This window comes from Staurois parvus, unplaced genomic scaffold (assembly GCF_062004578.1).
Source record: "Staurois parvus isolate SC_StPar_1 unplaced genomic scaffold, SC_StPar_1.0 ptg002729l, whole genome shotgun sequence".
Classification (NCBI taxonomy): domain Eukaryota; kingdom Metazoa; phylum Chordata; class Amphibia; order Anura; family Ranidae; genus Staurois; species Staurois parvus.
In genome coordinates, this window is record NW_028320525.1 from 214,481 (window position 1) to 221,623 (window position 7,143).

The following is a 7,143-nucleotide window of genomic DNA, read 5'->3' on the forward strand; positions in this document are numbered from 1 at the left end:
TACTAAGGTAACATTGTACTACTTTGGACTTAGTGAAATATGAAAAAAAAAAATCTTAATAAAATGAAAACAATTGTAATAAAAAATTAAAAATAATAAAAAAAAAAAAATAAAAATATTTTTTTTTCATACTGTCACCAATCAGTGTCCCTGATCACCGCCATGCCAGTTATATGATGACGCTGTACTGCACTGGTGACAGTATGTAAAAAAAAAATAGTGAAAATAATTTTTTGCATTTTCTGAAAAATTATGACAAAAAAAATACAACTTCAAAAAAACTCGCCATGCCTCTTATGAAGTACTTCGGACTGTCTACTCTGCAAAAAGGGGTCATTTGGGGGATATCTGTACTGTTCTGACATTCTTGGACCTCAAGAAATTAGATTGGCTGTCAGTACTTCAGGATTGATCAATATTCAGATCTATCCCATAGTTTGTGAACTCTATAACTTTCCTAAAACTAAAAAATACATCCTAATTTCGGTTATTTTCACCAAAGACATGTAGCAGAATACATCTCGGCCTAAATTTATGAAGAACTATTATTTATTTGCAAACTTTTATAACAGAAACAAAGAAAAACGTGTTGTTTTTCAACATTTTTGGGTATTTTTGATAATTTAGCAAAAAATAAAAACCTCGGCGGTGATTAAATACCACCAAAAGAAAGCTCTAGTTGTGTGAAGAAAATGATAAAATTTTAGTTTGGGTACAATGTTGTATGACCGCGCAATTGTCATTCAAAGTGTGAGAGCGCTGAAACCTGAAAAATGGCCTGGGCAGGAAGGGGTAACATTGCCCAGTATTCAAATGGTTAAACAAGGCAGTTCACATTAAACAGACCCCACAGCCAAGACCCTGCAAGTCTGCCGTGTCCCTACCTGAGAGCCGTGGTCGTCCCTGTCTGCTGATCGCTGGTCGTCCCTGTCTGCTGATCGCAGGTCGTCCCTGGAACGCCGAGCGCCATGAGGTTTAGTAGGCGTGGCCTGTTTTCTTGCCTTAACAGCCTCGGAGTCCCCGCCCCCTCCTCCACGCTGCAGCTGACGGGGAGGAATTTCTGTATGATCATCCAAACACAACCTCCCTGTAGTTGGCCAATCGCAGACTGAGCCTCAAGAGCTCAGCTTTTGCACCACGCACCTGATTGGCTGCCTCTCAAGCCGAACTTAGATCAAGCCCCGCCCCCTTTTCCAGCCACCTATAAGCTTTGAGTAGGCATGCCCTATTGTTAGAAGCTTTCCTTAACCTAATATCTAATATCTTCTTATTAACAGTACTAACATAAGTATGAATGAGTTGGATCTTAATAGAATAATTGAGTTATTATATTTATATTTGTTCTAAATTGGGAAAAGTAAGGAATTAGACTTCATAGTCTGTGAATATACATATGAACATATATCTTGGGTTTTTCCTTTACATTCAAGCCACATATGAGAGCAATTAGCTATACCTTCCCCCATCCTCCCCCATCTATGTAAGAGATTATATGTTTCACTAACTAGTGAATTGTTCGGTTTACAAGGTTTATACTGTAATATTTCTTGATTACGATATTTATATACGAGATAACTCTTAGTAAGATTACTTTTAGGAGAATATATATATATATATATATATATATATATGTATGTGTTATACATCTAATGTATTCTAATTGATGGAATGTCAGTGAAGTTTTGTCTAGGCCTTCTTAGGTTACGCTCAGACTTTAGGAGAAGTAGACTGGAGGTTTGTTATATATACACATCTGTTTCCAATTATCTTTGTGGGACTACAAGTATACCAGCCCATTTTTAGGAAAGGTGGGGGCTGGATTGCTCTTTTAAGAGCAGAACAAAGACTTTCAAGACACACTTTTCTTTTCAGAGCAAGGCGAAGGGATCTGCTTGCTCATATACACACAGATTCATATTATACACACACAATTACATACAATTTTATTATTAAGAACTTAACTATACTTTTTGGACTTTATTTAAACATTTTGTATTCCAATATTGGATTTCTAATTTTATGCAACATTATTATTAAATCATCTTTTTGAGTTTATGCAAGAAGTGGAAGGACTTTCTATCTAAACATTTCTCATCAATACAAGTTAATAAAATATCGAGACAATACGATATTTTACAGTGGCGAGCCTCCAGTTCGATTTGTTTCCGATGCTCGATTATTTTTGACTTTTTTCTCTTTCACCTTGATGAGAGGGAAGTTGTTTGCAATCTCAGCAAAATATGAAATCAAGCTTTCAGGAGAAGTAAAAGTCTTCAACAGATGAATCGTCGGCATAATCGAGAACCTAAATGCAGAATTGGTGAGAATTTTGCGCAATTGCAAGAAACGCTGTTCCTTGGTGATGTCATTTCCCGCCAAGAGAGAAAAGACGCGTTATGTAAAGAAAGACCTTCTTAATCGGTAAGTAATGGATTTGATTGATGAATTATCTAGAGAGAGTAAGTTAGAATTCAAGAATCTGTCTACATTTGTTAAAGATGATGAACTTTGGCGGTACATGTATAATGAGTGCTTACAGGCTAATATTAAGATAGAAAAATCTAAGTTTTCCTTTAAGAAACTAGCAAACAAGTTAGAAATGTAATGAAGTTAGTTAATGTTTTTAACGCCATGATTTTTGATGTTCCTAAGACTGCTGCTTGTATAATGAAGCAAGATCAGAGCAGTGTATGTGCTAATTGCCAGATTTTGACTGAGCAAATAGCTGATCTGCAAAGTGTAATTCAAACAAAAGACATTCAGCTTTTTGAACTACAGAATGATGTAAAAAGAATTTGTGTGAATACTAAGGCAGAGAAACAAAAATCTTTTGTACCAGAGATCCAGTCTATAGAAGGAGATCCTACTAATCAGGAAGAAATGTGTAAGAGAAAATTAAGGGATAAAGCTGCAGAACTTAATCTTAAAATCCTTGATCCAGCATCTTTTATCATTGCTACTGGAAAAAATGATTTAGATCAAGCAGCCAAAGTTATAAATACAGTTAGAATGCAACTTAAATTAAACAATCAGAAGAAGGAAAGTTTAATTGTTCAAAATGGAGAACAGAGAGAGACCATGTGCTTAGCCACACCCAGTTATGATGATGAATACGTCACAGGCAGGACGAGAGTCTCAGAGCAGACAGGAAATACTATTTGTTTCTATTGTAAACGATTTGGTCATTTGAAAAGAGATTGTATTCATGATAAATTAGATTTACAAAGAAAAGCTTTGGAATTAGAAGACCAAAATATAATTTCTGAACAATCTGCTCCTCCATGTTCCAACAATAGTCTGTCTGAGTTGCCTTATGCCTCAGAAGTTAAAAAGATCAGTTCACTGAGAGTCAACAACAGCTTAAACAATATGGTAAACAGTGCTGTTGTCATTAATAGGAGTGGTTTATTGCCATTGCCGAAATTAGGATCAGGATCAAATCGAGATTCTTCTTCCTTACCGTTGGAATATGTTGCTCCAATTTTATTGGATGAAAGTGGAAGGCCCAAATCAACATTAATTGATTCTTCCATGTACTGTAATGTTGGAAGTATTTGTACAGCAACTGCTGACATGTCTTCAGATCATAAATGGCCACATACAGGAACCAATCTTGAATTGGAACAATTGGTTAGATCACATAAAGATTTTTGGAGTCAAAGCAAAAATGATTCAGGTTTGCTTAAAAACTTTGAAGTTGACATTGAAGGTAGAGACCCTAAGCCTCAACCTCAATACAAATTGCCATTAGAATCAATTAATCCAATTTCTTCCATTGTAGATGAGTTTTTACAGCAAGGAATTTTAAAGAAAGTACAATCAGTGGTGAATAATTGTATTTGGCCTATCAAAGCTGATAATTCATATTCTTTATCAGTTGACTTCAGGACATTGAACAAATGCATCACAAATAACAGATCTATTGTTCCTGATTGTAACATAATGTCACATCTGGATGCCAAGGCCAAAATATTCTCAGTACTTGAAATTGCCAATAGCCATTTGTCAGTACCCTTAGCTAAGAGTTGTCAATATAAACTTGCCTTTAGCTTCAACAAAGAAATGTATACATTCACAAGATTAGCCCCAGGCTTAGATTTAAGTGATGGAATTGTTCATGAGTATTTGGGAAAAATATTATCTAAATTCTCTAGGCCAGAATGTATTGTCCAGCATGTAGACAAGCTTCTCTTGTCTACACAAAATATAACTGAGCATATCACTCTTTTGTCTGAAATATTTACGTTGTTACAAACAGCAGGATTGAAATTGAATACAGAGAAAGTTCAGTTGATGAAAAGACAGGTGGAATTCCTTCATATGCAAATTAGTCATGGACAGAGACAGTTGTTGCAAGAAAAAGTTAAAACTATTTCTGCTTATCCAATTCCAACAAATCGCAAGGCTTTGCATCAGTTTTTGAGTGAAGTAAATCATTGTAAAGATTTTATACCCAATTTTGCAGAGAAGTCTAGATCATTATTTGATCATTTGAGACAAAAAGCTGGAGTATTTGACCAATGGGATCAAACTGAGAAAGAAGCTTTTGAACTATTGAAATGGGATTTGCAGAATGCTACTACATTAAATACTGTTGAGTTTTGTAGTAAAGTTCCTTTTGTTTTAGAAACCGATGTTTCCAATAATGCAATCTCAGCAACTTTGTCACAATTAAAAGAAGGTAATCAAAAAATAATAGGTTTCTTCTCAAGAACATTGACAAATATGGAGAAAAACTTTGATGCACATATGAAAAAATTGTTAAGTGTTTTCTTTGCAGTCAAAATAACTGAACACATTGTGAGGTCTAATCAGATCATATTACAGACACCTGATTCATCACTGAAACTCCTAGAGGAAGATGGTTCAACAGAAAATTACTGTGAAAATTATCCTATATGGTACAAAACACTGTCATCCAAACACATTCAGATAGATGTAACAAAAAGACCTTTTCAGGAAAACATACCAACACATATTTGTACAGCTGTAAGTGAGAAGTTTGTATCTCATGTTTTCAACATAGGAACTGAGAAAAGTTTGATACCAGTATGTATTACTGCAGATCAGTCTTACACTACAAGAAGTAAGTCAACACAAAAAACAGCTACGCATATTTCCAATGTTATAGAGATAAGATCAAAGGCATGATCCTTTGTCATCTCTGGGTTGATACAAAACCTTTCTTTGGTTTTGAAACCAAGGTTTTGACTCATGACCAATAATGGAGATGTAGCGTCCTGTTATATTTATTTTTGTTTATTTCAGGTACTTATATAGCGTCGTCAATTTACGCAGTGCTTTTTACATATATATTGTACATTCACATAAGTTCCTAACCCTCAAGAGGTGTATAATCTAAGGTCCCTAACTCACAGTCATACATACACATACTAGGGTCAATTTAGATAGGAGCCAATTCTCCTACCAACATGTCTTTGGAGTGTGGGAGGAAACCAGAGTACCTGGAGGAAACCCACACAAGCACAGGGAGAACATGTAAACTCCAGGCAGGTGATGCCATGGTTGGGATTTGCATCAGCAACCCTAGTACTGTTAGGCGGAAGTGCCCGCATTCTAAAATAGAACACTACAAGTCAATAAGAAGTATTATAATCAAAATATGTCTTCCATGTCATGACTAGAAATGTTTGTGATTATGATATTTAATATTAACAGATAAATGTAAGAGGATTAATCCATGTAAAATTATCAATGCCAAAATAATGATACTGCATTTCTGTTACAGGAAATGACCTAAGAGTAACTGTTAAAGGAAGAAAACTCAAATATTTCTAAACCTTTCAGATGATAATACATTTTCCAAGAAGGAAATTTATTCTGGAAGAAGCTTTGCAACAAGAATTTCATTCATCATAGTTTTTGTTGTTCTTTTTATATTCAATAAAGTTATTTTAACTTTACAGAGCGCTAGAAGAAGACAAGACATCTCAAGGCATCTCATAGAGGAAGAACTTATAAAACAATTGACTTTTGACTACTGATGAAATAATTCATTCATCATCAGATATATTGGTTTTTTTGTGTGTACATTTTATTTTGACATATGTTTACCATATCAAGATGAGATCAGTTTTCACATGAACATTTGCAATCACACACTATGTATTTTCAGAAGTGAAAGGGTTAAACTTTTGTTACAACAGAGTCACTCTACTTAGTTAGAACATCTGTTGTTAATTAAGCTAGAGATAAGTTTTTCTAAGGTACATATAGAGAAACTTTGGCAAGCTTTACATTGTTATATGTATGTTTTAAAAAAAAAAAAAAAATCATTTGATATACATGTATGGATTGAAGCTACGGAACATATGTTATGTTTAAATGTTGATAAGGTAATTTGAAAAATGTATGGATTTTAGAACTGTGTGTTACACACATTTTGGAGGGAAAATATGAAACATCTATTTTTTTAAGTGACATATTTTAAAGTATTGTACTATAATGTTACAGTTATACATTTATTAAGGAGATGAATTATTTGGTAAAAGGAAAATAATAAGGGTAAAAATATTTTTATGTGATACATAACAAAAGGTTTATCAAAGAATTTGTTTTCCCATTATAGAATCAAATTAAAGATATGTGCAGATCAATTATCTTAAGATCCAAAAACGCATGAATGGATACGAAAGTGACGAGAATGTGTATAAATGGATTAAGATAAGGAAAATGATTAAGATTCGATAAAATCGATCATTTTGAGAGGGAAATGTTAGAAGCTTTCCTTAACCTAATATCTAATATCTTCTTATTAACAGTACTAACATAAGTATGAATGAGTTGGATCTTAATAGAATAATTGAGTTATTATATTTATATTTGTTCTAGATTGGGAAAAGTAAGGAATTAGACTTCATAGTCTGTGAATATACATATGAACATATATCTTGGGTTTTTCCTTTACATTCAAGCCACATATGAGAGAAATTAGCTATACCTTCCCCCATCCTCCCCCATCTATGTAAGAGATTATATGTTTCACTAACTAGTGAATTGTTTGGTTTACAAGGTTTATACTGTAATATTTCTTGATTACGATATTTATATACGAGATAACTCTTAGTAAGATTACTTTTAGGAGAATATATATATATATATATATATATATATATATATATA

At 33.5% G+C, this 7,143-nt stretch overlaps 1 long non-coding RNA gene across 1 annotated transcript; it reads left to right on the plus strand.

Moving 5' to 3' along the window:
• Window positions 1-2,246: 2,246 nt before the first annotated feature.
• LOC149429380 (uncharacterized) lies at window positions 2,247-6,907 on the plus strand. The gene is made up of 2 exons (XR_016310483.1): window positions 2,247-2,421; window positions 5,750-6,907. It is a non-coding gene; the product is annotated as an uncharacterized LOC149429380 (long non-coding RNA).
• The last annotated feature ends 236 nt before the right edge of the window (window positions 6,908-7,143 follow it).